This window comes from Triturus cristatus, chromosome 2_2 (genome assembly GCF_964204655.1).
Source record: "Triturus cristatus chromosome 2_2, aTriCri1.1, whole genome shotgun sequence".
Lineage (NCBI taxonomy): Eukaryota > Metazoa > Chordata > Amphibia > Caudata > Salamandridae > Triturus > Triturus cristatus.
Genome location: NC_140582.1, coordinates 498,547,138 through 498,570,412, shown reverse-complemented (window position 1 = coordinate 498,570,412; position 23,275 = coordinate 498,547,138). Strand labels below are relative to the sequence as shown.

At 45.3% G+C, this 23,275-nt stretch overlaps 1 long non-coding RNA gene across 1 annotated transcript in view; it reads left to right on the top strand.

Annotated features, from left to right (window-relative positions):
* The first annotated feature begins 1,998 nt into the window (after positions 1-1,998).
* LOC146862419 (uncharacterized) overlaps positions 1,999-23,275 on the top strand; it is a 141,707-nt gene continuing 120,430 nt past the window's right edge. Inside the window, exon 1 of the long non-coding RNA XR_014978440.1 lies at positions 1,999-2,118. This is a non-coding gene — a long non-coding RNA (uncharacterized LOC146862419). The remainder of the gene's footprint in view (positions 2,119-23,275) is intronic.

Here is a 23,275-nt window from a genome sequence, read left to right as displayed (position 1 = left end):
CTTGGATGAAGAGAAAATGCACAACGCTAGTGTGGTCGTAATTCGTGAACAGATAAAACGTGCCTTGGGGTCCGCAGTGTTTGAAAAGAGGTTAAATGACTTCATTTACTGGAGGTATAAGTGAAGACTAACCATAATAACTGATGTATATGATCTTGCTGCAATCTGGGATTTCTCTATTTTTTTTTTTTATCCACTGGGTCTTTGGCAGGATAGTAGATAATTTTCAAGGGCTTTATGTTTTTTTAATACAATAAATTGCTAATCGTTCATTTTAACGGCAAGTAGGAAAGGGCCAGGCGCGTTGTTCATGTGTTTTTCCAGCTTCAGGATGACCTCTGGCTGGCTTCATTGTAGTTGTACTGAGAGATTTTAAAAGTGTTTATAATGGCAGGGACTGGACTCATCTACGTGTTTAAAAGTAAGTGCTGTATAGTAGTTCCTTTTGAAACAGTTACTTCTGCGTTAAAATGGTGGTGATTAAAAAGGTGTGGCAGAGTGAGTGATCATGAAGATCCTTTCTGCAATGAGTTTCGCTCTTAAGTTTCCAAGCCCTTTGAGTCTGTATAATGATGTAAAAGGGTTCAGTGTGTCAAATGCCACTTGAATGTCAAGCAGTAACATGTCAAGCAGTAATGCCAGCCAGTTCAAGTTTAATTTTGACGCCGTCCTTGAAGTCGGTTTTGACCTAGTGCTGCTTTCATGGCGGAACCCAGATTCGGGCAAAATGCAGGATTTTTAGATTTCAAGGGTTGGCAACTTCTTTCACAGTTTGACTAACAACAATTAGATTGCACTTACCAGCTGGTTGGGGATCTTTTTACTAGCTTAAAAAGTGACGAGTCAAATGGACAAGGTTTTAGCTTATTTGTGAAAACTGTCAGTGTAAGGGAGATACGATAGCCAGTGGAAGCGAGAGTCTGAGTATAGGGGCCTGCGCTGAAAGGAAGGAGAACTGAGATGGTGTTTGGGATCTTCCAGCAATGCTTTTTTCCCTCTCCATAAATCGCAACAAGGTAAGTGTCTAGTCCACTACAGTCAATGGAGGATGGCATAAATGCCTGAATGAATGCCGGGTACAGTAATTGATCAAGAAATGAGTATTTGAATATGGCTTGCTGTATTTTGTGCCGGAGGGGCTGGGCACTACACCCATCTGAACGCAAATATTTTTGCCTTGGAGCATTGTGAACAAGCATTGGCATAGACAATAGGTCTCGCTTTGGGACCGTATAAGTATTTAGTTATGCAGCACAATATCCTTAGTGCAACAACATCAACTGTTGCATGGCTAAACACTTATAAGGTCCCAAAGGCGAAACCTATTGGCTATGCAAATGCTTGTTTATAAATGTTTTTAAAATTGTATAATGACTGCACGAATCGTCATTGCATGGAATTATTAATCACACATGTGGAATTATCTGACCACCTTCAAAAATTGTGCATGTTTCTGCTGCACAGTACCCAGAATTCTTTTTTATTGTTCTTCCTTCTGTTGAAACATGACTTAATATCACCTTCAGGTTATCAGTATCTTGTAAGTAAAAGCATTCTGATTCTAGATGAGTCTTTACTATATACCCTAGGATTGCTTATCTCATGGAGCTACACGATAATCCATTTAGTCATTCCTGTTCCAAATACTTTCCGATATTTCTTTTTGTTTACTTTTAACAGGATAAACCACTGTTCTTTGAGTACTTTTTTACTATTACCCATGAATAACTATATGAAATTATTGTTCTTGGAGGTTACATTGCTTATTGCTTTAAGCTATCTGAATACGCTAAATAAGGTCCCCCAATTTAAAACTCTTTGTGATTTCATTGACTGATATATAGGTCTTAAATCCATTTTAAATCTATTACAACTGTTCAAGCCTCCAGCGGGTAGGTTAGAGTTTGATCCACACCTATTTTGTTAGTGTTTATTGGATTGATTACTGCTGACTTATGGTCTACTCATTAAAATGCATGACAGATCTTTATCCTGGTCCTAGGATGCTTGTTTCCAGTCCAGAGAGGACCTGGCCTGTCAGTTCGGGCTGGGCTGTTCCCATTGGGCGCAGGGTCAAGACTGACTTGCTTATGACTGGGTCCAAACTGAAATGGCATGGTAAGCAAAAAAACGATGGATTTAGGCCCAGATCTCTGTACTGGGTTGAATATATGACATTGTTCTGCATTCTGTCCATCAATTGTTCTTTTTGCATTTGTCACCCCGAGTGGGACGGGCATGCCCAGACGTGGGTCCCGTGCTCTCCATGCCACTGGAGTCAAGCATTCCTGGCTGATGAGGGCTTAAAGCCCGAAACCGGTCCAAGGATGCTTGTTTTCAGTCCAGGGAGGACCTGCCTGGCAGTTCGGGCTGGACTGTTACCATTGGGCGCAGGGTCAAGACTGATTTGCATATCGCTTGGTCCAAACTGGAATGGCATGGTGAGCAAAAAAACGATGGATTTAGGCCCAGATCTCTGTACTGGGGTGAATGTATGACATTGTTCTGCATTCTGTCCATCAATTGTTCATTTTGCAGATCTTTATCTTGAGCAGGTGATATCTCAATTTTATAGTTATTACTTACAGTGTATAGATGATTTCCATCTTTATCAGTAAAACATTACAGAACTGTTGCTGAGGCAGTTTAAAAATGCTTTAAAAATTCTATTTCAAAACTGGATATGCAGACTGCAAAAACCCCACAGATGGTTTCTAAATTGTATTAGACCATGAATTTGCAAGTTAGCAGAATGGTAGACTCACATGCGCCTAGTAATGAATTTATCAATCTCCTGGGAGGGTGCTTCCCAATCTTTTTCAAACCATGACCCACAACAACAAACAACAAACGTCTGCAACCCACCTAGCTTTAATGAACTTGAAACAGGCGATTTGTTAATGCAACTAAAGCATTGTGTGGCAGCGCACTATCCTTCACAGATAGTACATTTTCCATTGTAATGACCACTAAATGTTTTCAGACATACAGTTTTACTGATAAAACTAAATTGCGCCCAAATTATAATGTGTGGATAGCGGGTTTCAGTCTATATTTGTAATTTGTGAATCACCAAGTAAAGTGTCTTTTTTTGCTTTGATTCTCTTAAAATCCTCGTCCTCATTTCCACCACACTTCAGAATTTCCAAAAATGTGCATTGCTTTTGCTTTCTTAACTGCTAAAGGTGTACTGTTCATTTACAGGTATGTACATTTTGTTATGTGTTATAAAAATTACATCCTACATCCTTTCCTTTCACACTCCCTTTACTCCAGCAATATTGTCACATAATTCACTTTACCTTTCTTTCTCTGACAGCAAAGTGAGAGGAGTTTGTAAACACTAATCCCCATGTTTAAAAAACACATAATAGGCAATTTGTCAGAAGAGATAGCCTGACATTTGACCTCTATCTTTGAAGCGGAGCAAATGTGAAAAAATAAATACAGAATTTAAAGGCATCTTTATTCATTGCTTGGGCTTTCAGGCTTGGGACCCACAGTTTGGGAAACGCAGCCTTTAGGCTGTTCTTGAGGTTTGGTTAAATAGTAGATGCATTGATAGAGATGATGATTTGTTTATGTTCATGATGTGCTTTTCCTCTCAGCTCGAGTTTCTAGGGGGAATTCGCCCTCTTTCATTTCAGTGCCTTTCTTATCAGCATCTTCAAGGTCTAAATCATTGACATCTGCTTTGTTCCTGCATAAGTGTATCTACTGTTGTGTTTCATATAGTTCCATTAAACTTGACATTAAGCTTGAGTGCTCTTCTTGAACTCAGATTTCTGCGTTTAGTAAATCAACATTCGCTGGTAGTCCTGATGTTTCTCCTCATGTATTTGGTGGTAATAAATACTTTAGCAATGCCTACGATATTGTACTCAGTAATATCCATAAGATTTCTAAAAGAACATCAATCTTGAGAAACTCTGAATGGTAAGTAAAGATTTTTTTTAAACTAGTTCGTCGAATGCCTTTAATAAATGCTCAGTGAGGGTTGAGATGTTGTTGAATCCACAGAAATGATTATCCATTGCCTTCCTGCTGTATTCTGTATCTCTATCTTTCGGATATGTATTAATTGTAGGTGATTTGCTTAGCATGTTCCGTACACTGGCAAGGTTATGCATTCGCTAGGGCGCTTGGTGAGCATACACACGATGGCTGCACTAACGTGAGGCTCCAGCAGCCCAGCCGCAAAACATAAAATTATCCTTTCCTGTGAAATGCCACACAACTTACTGGACTAGAATCATGATCCTTGAGGTGGCGGGACACCAAGCTCACGAAAGGCAGCATCTGCAGAGAACGCCGGCAGAAGCTGAGATCGGAGGTGCAGTGGAACAGCGGGTGAAAGCACAGTGGGGCCCAGTATTAATTGAGCTCAGGGTGTCACATCTGGACAAGGCCAGCCCCGAACTCTTGATTGAGGGAGAGGACGGGGGCAATCCAAAGTTATTTCGGCCGTGGTCCTGACCGAGCCGTACCGGCCCCGACTGCGTTATCTCCCTGTATCTGAGCAGGGGGCAACACAGAAGAACCGAAGAATCGCAGCGGACCCATCAGGCACTGTGCACCGACGCCCGGCCCCCGCACAGGAGTGAGGGCCGCGTGGCAGGCCGAAGAAGCAACGCACACCCAGAGCAGCAGGCGGAGTCCAAATAGTATCCCATACTCTGAAAGTGAGGTAGGAGGAACGTGGGAGACCCCATCCCCTAATCACCAAGGAAACACATACCTGCTGAGAGAATTGTAATACAGCAGCATTTAAATAATACATTCTCCACTTTGATATACAATCCCCCGATATCCAGACCAATGTGGCTGCCAGTATAATGAGGGGCAATCTAAGGATCTTATCGTCTGGGAAAAGGGGACATTGGGAAATATACCAAATACGCAGCATAGATGAACTGTTCTTGTTAAAAGGCCACACGCTCTCAGCATATAAATTTGTTGTAGTGGAATAGACTACAAATTAGGAGTGCAAGCCACACTTGCATACCCAGCGTGGGCAATATCCACCACAACAGGGGTGGATTGATGAATTCAGCACGCTAAAGCTAAGCCTCTATCCCCGCTAGACCAGACTGGGGCATCACCCTATCAGTGCACAATGAGGATCTGAGGCGCTGCAAAGGTGCACATAACACACTTCATTCAGCTAACAACACAACAGAAATGGGCAGAACTGAAGGGGAACAATCTAAACAGCCCTTTAAGGCATGCAAGGCTCCACGTACGCAATAAGATGACCCTGGGCAGACAGGGACAGACAGCCCCGCGGACGGCCCAGATGAAGACTTGAAATCTCTCCTCCTTGCCATGAAACACAGTCTTACGCACATCGAGTCCAAGATGGACTCTATGTCGTCTCATATGGACACTGTTACTCCAAAAATTTAAAAACATGAGAGCCGAATCACAGAAACAGAGAACAGGATATCGGAATTGGAAGACACGTCCGAGGGCAGGAAGGAACAACTACTACAAATGGACCACTTATTGAAGAGTCATTGCAGCCAAAAATAAAGACCTGGAAGCGTGCTCCAGGTGTAATAATCATATTCGGCATATCCGAAAGTACAAACACAGGACGTATGGAAAAGTATATTGAACGAATGGTCTGTACTGTTTTCGGCGCTGACTCCTTCTCCTCACAACTGGTGATAGAGAGAGCTCATCAGTCACTGGGCCCTCGTTCCCCTCCGGGTGCTCCCCCTAGACCCATAATTGCTAGACTCCTTAATTACCATAACGGAGACGTTGCTCTTCGCCTCGCCAGAGAGAAGAGACAAATTGAGCTTGAGGAGAATGCACTCATGTTCTACCCAGACTTTACTGCAGCAGTGCAAAAAGCCTGAGAAAGTTTGTACCGGTAAAAAGGAAATTGCAACAAGCACAGATCGACTATGCCATGATGTACCCTACATGCCTCGGAGTTACCCACCAGGCAAGCAGCACTTCTTCACTAATCCTCAACAGGTAGAAGATATTCTGAAGCGTAACCGCCGCAAAATGTCCAAGTCGGACTCGGCTCAATCCCACTCCTGTTCACCATCACCAATGTCAAAACAGGACTAGTCAAGAGCAATGTGTAGACCTGCTCAACTTTAACTGGACTCTCCAATTGATTCAGTCATAAACGCTGTGCTGTAGCTAGTGGCGGCTGGCGACATTTGAAAGTGGTAAGGCGTAACATGATTGTCGCACTGCTAGTTTTTTTTCGGAAGGATATTCTTGTTTGCACCTGAAATGGAATTCCAAGTTGATCAGTATTTACCCACCTGCTAATTGCATGTGTGTCATTTGCCCATTTGTAAACTGCGTATCCCTTGCTATTTTCCCACGGGCTTTCAACAGGTAAAACCTGGCAAGAATCTTGCGGGAAAATAGCATAAAATTACAATCCACACAGAATGGTACAATTTTCCAGGATACACAAATCAGAATTTTGCACCCATTTTCCTTTGCCAACAAGATCCTCACCATGTTTTACCTGCTAGGTGTTTATGGATAGAAAGTGTGGGGTACATAATTTGCAATGTGAAATAGCACGTGGGCTATCACTGCCCAATTTTGAATCCAATTTCAGGAGAAAACTGAGTTTATACGCAAAATGGAATTTTCTATTTAGATGTAATCAGTAATTGTAGAGAGTCCAAGAGTGAAAAATGAATCCTCTGTAAACCCAAGATATATCTCAAAACAAGGACCTCTCTTGCTACCTTTCACTTTCCTAGTTTATCTGGGTATTTAAAAAAAAAAGTCCATAAAATATATGCTGACGAAATGTTGTGTTTGCAATCTTAAGCCTAAACGCACTGAAATGTCCCACCGATATACTGCTCATCATCTCTCAAATGTCAGGATCACACGCATCACTGATGACGTCACCGTCATAGACAATGTCACATAGTGTTTTTGATTATGTGTGCACATCATAGAGATGTGCTCTGTGCCACGCTGTAGTACAGGACACGCCTGTGTGCGCACTGCAAATAAACAATGTCCAAATGCCAACATCTACTCTGTATCCTACAAACAGGTGTGACTGTGACCCTTTGTGGCTACACTGAGTGTAGGGTCACCTGCTATACTCAACATGTATAAACCACCAAGGATTTCATTAGTGGTTTGTAGTCGAAATGTCGTCATTGTGATGACCTATGCAAAGTGATGAGCAGTGCATTGGTCCGAAGTTGACCTCACACCCTAACTCTAATTATTTCAATTTACAAATTAGGGAATGCGTATAATGTACACAAACGGCAGATTTAAAAGATACAGAACCCTTTTCCAAATTTGTTTCCGAGGTACGTAATCGACGGCGAAATGGCGGATCCAAGGAGCCCATGCCATTTCCCTGCTGTCACTTTGCACCCATAACCACACCTCAGAACAACCCCTAGCCTTGCCATTATTAAAGAAAGCACAACAAACAAACCGCGCTGCCTTGTTAATAACTCGTGCAACTAAATTATTTACTCCATGCGGCTTCCGTGGTCCAGGCCTGCATCTGCTCAGTGCGCGCACAAACCCGAACTCCTCCCTAACAAGCCCAAGCCCATCGCACCCCTTCCGCTCTTTCCAGCCCGCGCTCTCACCTCTCCAACGACTGGTACTGTGGAAACTGGCAATGGGGTGTATCACTACAAACAACCTGCTCGGATGAGATACCCTTAAATAAAACTCAACTCACCTTTCCTGGGTCCCGCGTGTTCTGAGCTCCAGCACCGGCTGCTCCCACCTCCCGACCGGACCTGCGTTTAACCGAGGCAGCTTCCCTCCCCTAAGGCAAGCCAATCACAATGCTGCAATGGAGGCGTTGTGATTGGTGAGGCGGGCCATTTTCTCTATGTGGGCTGCATGCAGCAGCCTACATAGAGAAAAGGGGGGAGTGCGCATGACTGCTTTGTTCGGCCCTGGGGCCAACCAAACAGTCACTACCCACAAGAGTGGGTAAGCCACTCCCCTCCTGCTCGCGAGCAGCACCGCCCACCCGCCTGCCCTCCCACAACCAGGCACTCCAGGCACTCTGCTTTCTCGCAGTGCAAGAAGCAGAAACTTAAAATGGCGAGAAAGCAGTGGGGCGACACCCCCACGCCCATATGGAGGAGCCGCCACTGGCTGTAGCATTGTGACAGACGAGTAATAAGTCCATCCATGGGGATAGGATTTGGAACTCACCTTAATACATGATCACTCATGCAGCCCATTCACCATCACCAATGTTTAAACAGGGCTAGCCAAGAATACCGAGCAGACCTTTCCAAATTCAACTCGACTTTCCTATAGATTTAGGTATAAACGTCATACTATAGTATTGGGATAGACGAGCAACAAGTCCACCCATATGTATGTGCTTTGGAACTTGCCGATATGCAGGATCAAACATGCAGCCCAAAGGACTTACACAAATGGCATTTTATTGGTACATTGCACAGTTCGGCTCTGGGCAACCCCCTTTTCTTGTTCCCACCTGCACAACGCAGTGGGAAGAGGAGAGTTGTGAACTCCCTGGTGTTACCTCTTAAAGAGAGCCCTTCTTAAATGATTATATTTTTTTGTTTTGAATATTTTCTGAGTTCATGGGGGGAGGGAGATTTGACTTCGGCAAGTTTGGGTAGTTGCTGTGGGAGGGGGGATTTCAGGATGGGATTTGCAGAAGCACGTTATTTAGGAAGGTGCTAATGATAAGTCACAGATAATGATCCTTATGCACTGCTACAATATTGTCATTAGCAATATTAGGTTAACGTGAATATGGCGAAAACAAAGCACTTTTCTAACATTCATCTCATGTCCTGGAATGTCTGTGGACTAAACAATCTGCGTAAATGCAGACATATCCTTGCATATTTGGATAGACACCAAGTCAATATTGCATTATTGCAAGAGACGCACTTCAACCCTTTAGTAACTCCCACCTTCGCAACCCGATGGGCAGAGCATCGATGTTTTGCTTCTTATTCCACTTATGCCAGAGGCACTGCAATACCGATCAAGAAAAACCCCCCGTACAAGACAGACAGGGTTGATACAGCATTATGTGGGGTAGATTGAATTCCTAATCCATCACAATAATTAACTGCTATGGCTCCAATGCGGATGACCAATTGTTCTTCCCTACACTATGGGGGAAGGTGCTAAATATAGGATCCACTTACGCAATCTGGGGAGGGGACTTCAACACTGACCTCGAACCCACACAATATAGGTCACGTCCGCAACCCCACCATTACTCAATTGCCCAAGGTCAGCTACTAGGTATTATTGCAGATCATCATCTCCTTGATGCTTGTAGACACCTTCATCCCACAAAAAGAGAAGGCACACATTATTCAGCAGTGCACACAACATGGTCTAGTCTAGATTATTGGGTTATCCTCAAGGGAATGGGAAACTGGGACGTTGATCCTCTTGCACAAACATATTCAGATCATTCCCCGATTAAACTAGTGTTTGCCTGCCTCGGGGGTAGGACTCCATACACCACTTGGCATCTCACTCTGACGACATTACAGGATAATGCATTTAGGGTAGTAACAGGGCAGGCAATACAGGATTTCTTCAAGCAAAATGCTGGGTCAGTAACACACATGGCGACGGTATGGGAGGTGGCATATTAAGGACAAACAGAATACACATAAAAAACTTAAATCTGAAATAAAAATGCTGGAGCACGAAATAGCACCCTCTTCAGATGGTGATAAATAAACAGCCATTAGAGATAAGATTACTGAATATAAAGATACGGCGGAGCAAGAATGTTTGTTTAGGAGTAAATATTACAGGGCTCGTAGCAATGGGAAGGGGACAGACCCAGAAAAGCCATTGCAGATCTCATTCGAAAGTCTTGATTCTCAAATTATGGGACTGAAATAAGAGAACCCAATGGTACCATTCATGGAGACGCACCAGACAATCTCCAACACTTCATGACATATTATTCCCCTCTATAAACTACGTAGAGACAGCAACCGTTTAAACTTACCCCATATTTTGAGGACATAGCTCTGGGCTAGCTAGGGGACACACACAGGGAGTTTCTGTCTGCCGAACTAGAGGAAGACGAGATTTACACTGCAATAAAGCAGATGACTTCAGGGCGAGCCCCAGGATCGGATGGGCTCCCAATCGAATTTTACAAAACCTATTTGGAATGCCTAGTCCCTATACTAAAAATAAAGTGTACGAAGAAGCTAGTAAAATAGGTATGTTGCCCCGGACCATGAGGAAAGCAGTTATATCTTCTCTACTAAAACCTGGTAAGCCAGCAGGGCAGTGTGAGTCATATCGACCACTCTCATTAATTAGTAGCAATGCTAAAAGTTTAGCTAACGTCTTATCTAACAGACTAAGTCTCCTAATGGACTCCTTTGTAATTCCAGAACAAGCAGGCTTCATCCCGGGACGTGCTACATCCTATAACCTTTGCACGCTATTCTCAATAATGCAGGACATAGACCCCGAAATAGTGGCAGCGGCGTTATTTCTAGACACCACGAAGGCGTTCGACTCAGTAGAATGGGACCATCTCGTGGGAACGCTGAAACGCATGTGAATGCCCTAGAGCTTTCTTGCATGGATTGAACTATTATACTGCCAACCGCAAGCACTTGTTCTTCTTAATGAAGTGTGCTCATCTCCCTTTCCAATATCTTGAGGTACAAGGCAAGGGTGTCTATTATCCCCACTTCTCTTCGCATTAGCAATCGAGCCACTGGCAGCCGAACACAAACAACATCACAAAGAGCGGGCTCTTCGATACCCCACCAGGCACATACTAATATCTCTTTGCTCACACTATGTCACGTTATATATCAGAGACCCACAAACGAATCTGAATCCCATACTGCATGAATTTATAGCTTTCGGAGAATACTCAGGAATACACATGAATTGGGGCAAATCTCAAATATTCCACCTCACCGACACAGTCTCACCATATACACTAGACCATCCAAAAGAGTGGTGCACTACTGAAGTCAAATATTTAGGGATCAGGCTCACCAGAGATAGGTATTAATACGTATTAATTATGGTGCGTCTTTAGTATCCTTGACAAACTCGTCCACACAATAGATAGCCATGCCCCTGTCCATGGCAGGAAGGATTTCTCTGATTAAAATGGTAATACTACCTAAACTGCTATATCTTTTCACTAATATAGCCTTATAGCCTGCCATAGCGGGCTATACCGGCTATAAAAGGCCCGCTCCAGCGTTAAAGGCCCGAGCCGAAGGCAAGGGACTTTAACAAGGGAGCGGGACTTTAATAGCCGGTATAGCCCAGCTGTGAAGGTCTATAAGGCTATTAGAACATTCTGCCACAAGAGGGCAGAATGTTCTAACAAATAAAATTAAGGCCTCTCGGAGTTCGAGGGGGTTTAAATCCCCTCGGGTTCCGAGAGGCCTTTTTGAAAACAACATTGGAATGTTGCTTTGCGGGCCTTTACCGGCCTGTAGAAGCACGGAGCACCCCATTGTCTTCAATGGATTGCTCCACATTCCAATGTTCTAATTTCCCGTACAGCCCTGGGCGAACATTCTTTACAGCCCTAAAGACACAGCTGATCCAATTAGTGTGGGGTGGCATGCAACCTTGGCTCTGGTGGGAGGTGTTGACTCGCCCCTTCTCGCAAGGGGGTTTTTGGAGCCCCCGATCTGGAATTATATTATTACTGTGCACAGACACACTTTGCTACATACTAGTTTCACACCCCGCCATACATGCCACATCTAGCTGTGGAGTTAGGGTATATGGACGCAACCCAACAGACAGGACTCATAGCGGTACACCCCCTTATAAGAGATGCAGACCCTACAACTGTAACATGCATCACTCTGGTATGGCGGTGCTTGGCAGAGATGCTGGACACGGCAATGCTATACTCCCCCCACTTACCCCTTCCATACCACCCAGACCTAAAAGTGACTCAGGAATTGGGTTGTGGACAACTACTGAGTAAAGATCAGGTACAAACATGGAGTGACCTATATGATAAAGGGAAATTCCGTACGAAAGAACAATTTTTCCATTGGATAAAACTGTCATCAATGGACCTCTTCATATATGTTAGGCTCAGGCAGAGTGTGAGGGCAGTTACCCCTTCATTTCCGCAGGAAGTGCCGGTCCTGCCTCCACTGCATGAGATACTACAATCTGACATGCCAACACATGTGACATCCTTTCTCTACCATACCATTAAAACATCCCACAAGGTAGGCCAAACAAGATCACGAGTAAACTGGGAGACTGACCAAGGCACCACCCTACTAGACAAGCAGTGGGAGTACTGGTGTAGGCAGAAAGGAAGCCTCACTGCCAATAGTCGACTTCGTATGATACACTATAAATTTCTTCATTGCCTTTTTACATGCCGGTAAAGATATATACATTTCACTTGAGGGATAGCTATAAATGCCATCACTGCAGTGAGGAAGCAGCAGCCTACCTTCACCTGGCATGGGAATGCACAGAAATCAATTGATTCTGGCATCAGGTATTTTATGCATTGACACAATGATTGGGTCTCCCCTGCAGACATTGCTGTTCACAGCCTTACTAGTATATACAGAGGATGTGGAGGCCACATACAAAAAGTACACAGCACTGGGGTTGTTAACAGCCAAACACAGGGTTGCCTGCAGAAGGCGCCCAACTTGAAGGAGTGGATTCGAGATCTCATATTCTGGCAGGAACAATCACTTACATATGAGGAGCTGCTTCTGTTATCTTCTTGACCGAAAGATTTCTGGGATCTTTTGAAAACGTATATACTGGACAATCCGATATAACTTACAGGGATAGGTAATCAGAAAAGTCATAAGCAATAGTAATGTGGCAGCAACAAAACTTGTGTATATGTAATTATACATACCCCCCCATTGATGTGTTAAGTCGCAGGGAAGGGGGAGATATCACAGATTAAATAAATATAAGTCAAGGAAAATGTCATAGTATGATGATACGAAGTGGGCAGAATTGAAAATGACACAAGTTGATGGTATTGAGTAGCTCAACTCGACAATGTATCTTGCAAACTCTAAAACTGTAACTGTGCCTATATTAATTGGTAAATTGTATTGAATACGTGCTGCTGATTTTGTTACATTTGAAATATGAATCAACAGATTAAAAAAAAAAGTTATTTATTCGCCGGTTGATATAGTTTAGTAATCACATTTATTAAAGAAAAGAACGACATAAATTACTTTGGTATTAAAGTTTAGTATGTTCCATATTGATCAGTCTCAAGTCCTTCTGCATCCAGGTCTCCAGGACTAATGGCCCAATGGCCAGAATAGGGCAATTAAGGCACTTCATGCACAGGTTGCATCAGTGCTAGCATTTCAACCTGATGGGTGTGCATTTTTCTTTCGAACAGCAGTGCTCAATCTCGGACAGCCACCTTTCCCAGTTGTCATCTGCTAAGAATATCTAGATTTTGTAGTGCAGGTAAGCCCTCCTTTGAGAAGTACAAGAAGGAATCGGTTGAAACAGGTTAGATAAACAGTTAAAGTGCAGTAAGTCTAAAAACAAAGTTCTCTGTAGTGCAGCAGTGTTGCTCACTTAGTGAAAGAGAGGCTGTTTGACTATGCACAACAATTTGGTCCTCTGACAGGAAATGGAATCCAAGGCCAAACATTCTACGTTGTCTGATGTCTTTATAGATTTCACAGATGTTTTTGTGAGGTATTTGTATGGTGTAGGTCTACTGAACATCATCACTATATTGTGCAATAATTTTAGGTGTGAATAAAGCTAGGCCCCTCCACATATGCTGTAAAGGCACTGGCCTAAGAGTGTCTGGGGGAGCACTACTCTGAAGACTGAGGCTGCCGCCTTCAGACACCCTGTGTTAAAAGTAGCACTTGGCAGCTGTACCACCTAAGAAGTCGGTGGATTCCTGCCAAAGTGTCCCAGCTGTGGTACTAAGAAATGTCATCGCTGCCGGAGCCCCACACCAGGAATCGAGGCTCTAGCGCAACAGACCAAGACTCACTGGAGTGTCGGAACTGCCCTAACCAAACCTATGAGGCCCACCTAGGACAACCAACTTCAAGTGCCCAGAAGAGGACCAACGTCAGAAGTGTCTATTCCTGCCACAGCCCTCCAGATGTTTACTGTGCGACCGACAGCCACACTCCTGCAGCGGGACCGCATCATGCCATGCACATTATTTCTGCTGACTGCTTGTGAAGCCGCCATCTGTGGCAAAGGTCAATGTCACCCAGCCAACTGCCAGAAGTGGGGGAGAGACCATCAGGGCCCAGAATCCAACAGAGGGGCAGCACTGCACCTAAATCTAGAGACTATGTCACAAGAATCCTAAAGTCCCCCTCAGCATTAGGTAACAAGTATATCTTGGTTGTGGTTGACCATTCAATCAGGTATCAAGAGACAGTACCCCTGAGGAGCAGGACTGCAAAGGCGGTAGCAAAGGGCTCTTTTAGGAATAATTTCTAGAGTTGGATTTCCTAAGACTGTTATTTCTGACCGAGGTACCAGCTTTATCTCTTCTTTCAGGAGAGATATGTGGGAGCAAGCTGGAGTGAATTACTACTTGCGGATGGTGTTCGATCTGCAAACCAAATAGTTAGTGGAGAGCTGTATCAAGACTGTTAAGAGCATAATGAGAACTCTCGGAGAACTTCAGGAGGGAGTGGGTCATTCTCCTGCCATGCTTCTTATTCGCTTACCAGAAGATTCTACAGAAAGGAGTTGAGCATAGCCCATTTTAATTTCTACTGTGACACCTAGTTTAGTGACTACCCTCTTTTATTAGAGAAGGGTGGGAAGGAACTCCTGAGTTATCTCAGAAGGATGTGCAGGACTAGGTAATTGTCCTCAGGAAGTAGTTGCAATACCTGAGCTAGGTAAAACAAAATCTTCAGGCTAGCTAAGAGCTAATAAAGAAAGGATGGTGTGACCAGAAAGCAATGTTGACTAGGTACCAGGAAGGTCAGGAGGTGTTGGAGCTTAAGCCCATTTGCCACAGAGCTTTGTAAGATAAATGGCAGGGACCTTACAGGGTACTGCAGAAGGTGTCTGATATGATCTACTTGGTGGACACAGGTACCAAGGGGGAACCCAAAATGGTGTTCCATGTGAACTGGTAGTAGCGTCACCTCTGGAGGGATTACATAGTGAACATCACCAGAGAAAGACAATAAACATCATCCTGACTTGCTATATAGTGACATGAGGGATGGATCTGTGGAAGGGGTACAACTTGCCCCAGAGTTGACAGTAGAACAATAAGTAGAGAGGTTTTGGGGTGGTTCTCCCAAATACTCTCACTGACTCCAGTGCTGACACCTCTCTATGTTCATGAGATTGACAAAGGACTTAGGCCTGTCAGAGGTAAGTCTTATTACATGTCTGACTGACTTCAGGCATGCACTAAAGCAGAAGTGGCCACATTTTTGGTGTCACATGGCCCATGGGGACATTGTTGTCTTCTCTAAGTTAGCATGAGCACACTGTAGACTGTCCGCTGCTTTGCACACGTTACTACACAAGTTTATTTTGCAAATGCTTCTTTTGCCGTTTTCACATGAGAACCTACCACTGTGTTCACACTCCGCAGGTTCCTGGGATTTAGTTTGAACATTGTGAGCAAGGTCAATTACAATGCCCCTTGTTATTCTGTTCTGGTCAGGCCCTGGCACCTAGACAAAACATACCGATGCAGCTGTTGTTTGGGAATACGTACTTTGGTCTTATTGGAAAACATGAATTGGTAGGACACACTCGGAGAGGGACCTTTCCAGGGAGAAGAGCAAGACATTACCTATGATGTAGATCTACCATCTATATACTGAGGTACGGGGTATGCAGATAACACCCAGAGATCTTCTAATATATAATCATTCTGCTTCTATACAAGGGGAGAGAGGTTAGGCTAGACTGTCTTTTCATATTGACAGCTCCTTTCATGATTTATGGACTACTTGCAATGCTGACTGTATTTGTGTTATGCATTGTTCTGCTTATTGTGGCACGTGGATTGCATATTAGAGCACATTAGTTAAAATAAATATTTTGAACTTGTTTGTGTCTCTGACAGATCTTATTGTGGTCAAGTACAAGAGTGTGAGCAAAAGGGTGTGTCTTGCAAACGTGATTCCTTAGAGTGTCGGAGTGTTGTGTTCTGGCATGTCTAATCACTTGTTTCTCTGTGAGTGAGTAGGAGAGCAAGTGGGAAACTATAACTAATCTGTCCTGGGCTCATGGGTACTAAGATGGTAGGTAGACTAAGTCCCTAGGCACTAAGGTCCCATAATCATACACATAGTCCTGTGTTTGTGCAGTATCCCTGCAACATTGGACTTGGGGGCCATTGAGCATCTGCTTAGCTCTTGGGCCACCACAGTAGTGTTGGTGCCCATGCTTTTGTGTGGGCTACCGTGGCCGCAACAAAGTCACCAAGACACTGAAAATGATCCGCGATGAACAATAGCTTTGCAAGTTCTGGATTTTAACTGCTGGGGTGTCTGGAACTAAGGAGGTCCTACCTTACAGGAAAAAAATTGGATGTTAGATGAAGATTAAAAGTATTCCGTCACCTCTGTGCTCAAGTTGTAAATGAATGAAAGTAACATATTTTCAAGAAAACAAAATCCATCACTTTGGGGCCAGGACTTCGGTAGTGGACCACCTGTTATTTGCTGACCAAGAAAGTGGAGATTTCATCAAACATGGCACCCTCAGAAGATTTCTGTTTAAATCGATTTTGTAAACATACCCTGTTTTTTTGACAAATTGCCAGTTGAAGGATTGCATAGTTGGCACTTTATTTCAGCAGCAACAGTATTGGCGTGTCATTCTCTAACTCTGTGAGGTAACGATTCTAGTGTCTGAACAGAGTAATGGTGGTATATTGGTGGTATTTTGGTGTCATTTAGTTTGAACAGCTTTTATCATAGCAGGTCTAGGTTGCTAGGTACAAGTTGCGTACTTTAGGATGCTTTATGTATTTGTGAATTTGTCTACTTAACAGATGTGTGTTTGAGTGCCACTGAGCAGAAGAGTGTAGAATCAGCAAGTGATGAAGTGATGTCATTGATGAAATGTTGGCTCTGAGATGAGAATGCGGACAGACGGAAATAGGAGATTGAAACGTTAGAAGTGCAAGGAGCAGAGAGAAGCAAGGATCCGTAAATTTTATAGTTAACCTTGATTGAAACCTTTGTATACTGGAATAACTTATAATTTTACAGTTATCTGGGGCCTCTCTTAAGCTATCCTCAAATAGGTTTTAGCTGCCTCAATAGGAGATGTGCATATGAAATAAAGATCCTGACATAGACAGCATGAGGGGTGAACTGCCAAGATTAACACCATTAAGTAGCAATTAGATAACAGAGCTCCTCCCTTGTTTCAAGCTCATCACATTTTGTATACTTCACAGAGTTTACCTGACACTCGAGCAAATTAACAATTTTTTCGGAAGCTGATGCTTGGCAGAGGAGTATCGCCCCACTGCCTGGCGCAAACCCTGCAAACAAAAAATAAAACGATGTTCTAACATCGTTTTATTTTTTGTTTGCTGGCTCTGAGCCAGCTTGTGCAGCGAGGGGCGGGGCATGAGAGATGGGAGGAGGAGTGCTTGTGCACTCCCTAAGTATGCATATGTGTTTGGCTGGCCGTCTCAGGCTGACCAAAACACACATGCGCACTTAGGTTTCTTCAGCCCGTCTGCTTTAAGCAGCTGGACTGGAGAAACCCCACAGGCTCCATGACCTGAGCGGATTGTCTTTCCTGCCCGATAAGGCCAATCCCTGTGCTGCTCTGCAGCACAAGAATTGGATGGGAGCCTGTCCCAGTTTTTGCTGGGACCAGGAAGAGGCCAGCAGGAGTGATGCGAGATGGGAGGCGGCTGGCGGCTTCAGGTACGCTTAAAAAAATAATTATTATACAAATGTACAAAGATGGCCACCGAAGGGGTTGCTCTCCCTTAGAGCTCCCAGTTGGGGATTACCTTATCAGCAAATATCCCTGTTTTAACCAGCCATCCGACAACATCCTTCAACCGTATAACATTATTAACTTGTAACTCATCACAACTGAACTTTTTAAGTTTCCTACCTGCTCCTGAACCGCTCTGTATGTCTTCATAGAGTCACGACTTGTCTGCCTGACGTCTTGCCTGAACAGTGCCACTGGATCATCTGCACTCGTCCCGCCTGCGATCCTGACTGAGGGATCGACTAAGGTGATCTCCTCCATCGAAATGTATATAGGTGATCTCCTCCATCAGAACCGCGCCGCTGATGCTCCAGATACTGCTGGGCCACTTTGCCGCGCTCACTGGGGCCAAAGGCTGTGCCAACCACGGATAACCGGGGAGAGATGTCCCCTTTCAGCCGGCCCCTGCCCTACACCCACAGAGCCAACTCGCCCCTCCGGACTTGTCCTCGCCTACCCGGCTGCCTTCCAGCTGAGACTAAGGTCCTCCTTCTTGGCCTTCGACTTGGACCGTAGGACTGGAGTGCTTGTCTGGTCCTGGGTCTGTGGTGGCCACGTTGTATTTGGATCCTGTCCTGCCAACGCTGAGCTGAGTCCACAGACAGAGGTGCCCACTCCAATCCGGCGGCCGGTGATTGAGGCCCTGCCACCATCTTTGCACACAACGGGGTCTCTCAGTCTGAAGCTCTTGGAGCAGGGCTGCGCCACACCAAGGTAGGCCACCAACGGGCTGATCTCTTCACTCGTTGATCTTCCTGGCCCCCTGCTGATATACTGACGCCTCTGGGACACAGCTCCCTGCTTCCTCCCTGCTACTTTCGGCAGTCTGATAGCAGTCTTAACTGTCTTTTGCCTCAACCATTTTCATACCACCAGGCACGGGACTGCTCCGGACTTCCTCTTTCCCCCTGCTCTCTGGCCTCTGGCCTTTAAGTCTTAGCTGAGGCCGAAGATCGCTGCCCGAACCTACGCTGCACATCGGAGGCCACTATGTGTCTATGCCCTCAAGCACGAACCTCCCCCCACCTGAACCGAGGTCGTTGGCGCTCGCAACACCGAATGGTCGTATGCAGTAGGGACGTCGCGCGATCATCCCTGCGACACTACACTCTGTGTTATCTCTGCCCCACTGGGATGTTGTGGCTCTGAGCCCCCCCAGGCCCTGCCCGTGTTGATTCCCTGGGACTCAAGGATAGCGCTATGCTCCTGATGTCCCCGCCCCCTGCTGCCTCCATGCCGTTATATTGACGCTTACTTGATCCCCAGGCTTGCTTCCAGCTGTTAATGAGAGGTACCATGAGTCTCTGGTGCCCACGATCGCTCCCGCCCTCTGCTGCCGAGTGGATCTTGCTTTTCCGATGCCAAGAGCTGTCTGCTCTCGCTCTGAGGACCAGTGATTAATGGCTTCATTTTGGATTCTCGCTCCACACGCTGATGTCGGGGTAAGTGCCCCTTGATTGACTTCAGGTTCCCTGGCATTACTGATATCTCTAAAATGGCCGCCTCCAACTCCCTGAAACATCTGGGTCTAATGCATGACCCTTACCTCTGTGAAGGATTCCTCCCTCTCTCTGAAATGGCTGCCCCCTGCTGTTCTCTAGAGGACCTGGGTAGATTGTTTGACCCCGCCACTACTCTAGCACCCCTTCCACTATTAAGGATTCCTCCTTCTCTCTAAAATGGCTGCCCCCTGCTATTCTCTTGATTAACTGGTAGTTTGTTTGACCCCACCTCCACTACTCAAGTACCCATTCCACTATTAAGGTCTCCTCCCTCTCTCCAAAAAGTCCACCCCTGCTCTTCTCTTGTTTGGGTTGAGTTTCTGACCCCACTACCACTATTCAAGTACCCCTCTATAGAATTGGCCGCCCCCTGCTCATCAGTGCTATAGCTGACCTGACTCTGGACCCCATCGCCACACTATCCTAAACACCTAGCACATTACCCCATCCAGCTTATCCCTGATCTCTCCATTAGGAGGCTCCCATGTATCAAGGCTTATAGGCGGCCGCCCCTGCTCCTCACTATAATAACTGGGCCGACTGCTGGACCCCAATTCCCCATTAACTCTGTTCTCTCCCTAGAACTGACCGCACCTTTCTAATATATATCTAGAAGATTCCCTATTCAGGACAACCTTAGGGTACAACTGCTTTTACCCCCGCACCCATTCCAAAGGTGCAACCTCAGGCATATTTGTCGACTGATCCCCCCGCTAAGCTCCCACTGAGTTCCAACATGATGTCTTCATTAAGTCATGACCATGCTATACCTCACTACTTAGCCTAGCTAATCTGACCGTGCCTTAATTAAGGTGCACCCTCAAAACACACCCTCGGGGAGGATCGCACTGTGGACCCCTGCTCACTCTAACCTCACTGCCAAAACACATACACTAAGCTCTCTACTCCACGACCACTCTTACACATTGCAGTATGGACTCCAGACAAAAGTTTGGCTCTAACAGCCACACAATTATCTACTCAACTAACCTATCCAAAAATGCGACTAAAACTCTGAAATATTGACTCCTCAAAGCCAACCCAGAGACCCTTAGCTCTGACCCATACCTCTGTCTAAACAAAGGTGCTATTACAAGCGACCTGATCTTCTACACAAAAAGAAAAACCCAGTGACGATCGATGTTCCACTCCCTACTCAGAATCACCTCAACCAAAAACTTCCCTTACGGTCTCCGACTTTTGGTTATGAAGTCTCCCACTTTTAGTGCAAATGCCACTATATACATCTACAACAATGAGACTATTCTAATTCAGGCAACCGATCGTAGCCTGGACATCTTTGATGACAGATTTGCCCTCTTTGAAAGATCTTTGGTCACTAGCGACTCACCTACTCAATCTACGTACAGACCTCCGCCTACCCCATCTCAGGAGGTCCCTGATCCCTCTCTAATGGACCACACCCTGATAACTACCTCACCTAACCAGATCAACACACACAGGACCACAGCTCCTTCAACCCCATGCTCCCCTAACTCACCCTCCGTTCCACAACCGGACCTGACTTTGGTCAATAATCACGGTTCATTTGTTATCCCTCGCTCCAACCACCTTGCCGATACTTCCCCCACCCCCTCTCCCACTAGTCAATGCCTACATAACTCCCTCACTCGACAACGGGCTTGCCCACTTTCCAACAAGAACTCATTCACCCTTCCTCCCCCTAACCTCCCTGACATTGCCCGCTCACCGTGCACGCCCATACATCGGAGAGGGAACTATCCATCCCCCACCCCTCCCGTTCTCCTGCCCTGATCTCCCCTCAACCCTTACCACTGACCAACCCTCCTCCTGCCCTCCACGTGACCCATACTCCCCATTCTGATCCTACTTCTAAGCTCAAGAAAATAAACCGTGAACTGCTAACTCTCAAAACTGTCATCCAAAAACTCATTAAGGCCACCGAAGAGCTAGCTCTTGATCTCTCTTCCAACATGTCCACACATGAGATCCCTCACCTCTCTTCCAATGTGACATCACATGAGATCACATGAGATCCTGCATATGATCCTTTCGAAACCCCCACCCAGAATTTGATTACCACTCCCTACCCTAACGCCCCGTCTAGACCTGCCAGATCCAAAAATCCATATTCTGATCCTAATATTCTCTCCCTCCTCCTTGCGTACACCCCTCCTATTTCGGCCATTTCAGTCCCTGCTAGATCCTCTGCCCCACTAAATGTCCCTAACTCGACATTCCCTCATCATGGTAAGATGGAACCCATCCAAAGCATCACACCCAACCCCCATAGAACACCCAGACTAAACGCCAATTCCATAAACATCAATAACCTCTTGCGGATCCCCACTACACAACCCGCGCTCACAGACACCTTGCACAAATCACACCTAAAAATGCATGTCAGCGGTGAAACATGCCACTGACCTTGCGGATCTCATCCTTGCCCAAGATCTAGACCTCACAGAAATATGGCTCAACGACTCCTCTGTCCCTATCCTTGACAAATTAGTCTCTCCCAGTCACAACATTATCAAACTCGACCGAGTTAAGAAAATGGGTGGTGGCACAGCCTATATCTTCCACAACTCTCTCATAGCAAAACAGTCCCCTTCAGCTAATCTCTCATCCTGTGAATACCTATGCATAGATATCACTAGCACACATAGACCCTTATGCAGCCTTCACATCTTCTACCACCCCCCAGGTGATGACCTCCATCTAATTGAACAATTTATGGAAACCTTCTCCTCCAACCTGGGCCGACACTGCCCCCAGATCTTCCTTGGTGACTTCAATCTCCACTGGAATGACCCGCACGATCAACCGGTTACAACCCTTAAAAACTTCCTGTCCGACCTATCTCTGACCCAATTCTGCGACACCCTCACACACAACTTAGGCTCGACACTGGATCTCATCATGAATGAATGAATGAATACCTTCTTATATAGCGCATGGCTACCCTAGAGCATCCCAGCGCTGTCAAGACCAAGGACACTATCAAGCATTAGAGAGTGTTATTAAACAAGAATGTCTTTAGTTGCTTCCTAAAGGCAGTATGATTTAATTCATGCCTGATGTTGTCAGGGAGTTTATTCCATTCTTTAGCTGCTAGGACCGAAAGTCGGCGGCCACCCATGCGGACCAGCCTGACCTTTGACACAACAAGCAGATTGCGTTGGTTAGATCTAAGAGATCTGACCGAATGATAACGACGAAAGAAAGGATCCAGAATGGAGGGGCCAAGGTTGTGAATGGACTTATGTGCCAAACACATAGTCTTAAACACAATCCTTTCATGGACTGGAAGCCAATGGAGCAGTCTAATTGAGGGCTTTGCTGATGACCGTTTAGGGACTTTCATAAGTAAGCGAGCTGCACAATTCTGTACAGCTTGCAAAGTTTTTGTTGTAGTTGCAGAGGCCCCCAGATAGATAGCATTAGCATAGTCCAGTCGCGAGAGAACCAGCGACTGTACTAATATACGTCTGGCTTCAAAAGGAAGCAGGTCTAGGATTTTTTTAAGAACTCTCATAAGCCCATAGCAGGTCGTGGCTACTTTGTTAGCCTGATGCTGGAAGTTCAGGGCAGAGTCCAACCAGACCCCTAAACTTTTTATTTTGGTCTTAGGCTTCGGAGGGGGTCCAAGACACTGCGGCCACCAAGGGTCCAAATTGATTGGGGCTTTATAGCCCAGCAGCATGATGTCTGTTTTGGCTCCATTTAGCTTTAAACAGGACGAGGTCATCCAATCAAGAACATTGGAGAGACACGGGGTAAGATTGTTAATCCCCTGATGTAAGGTATCG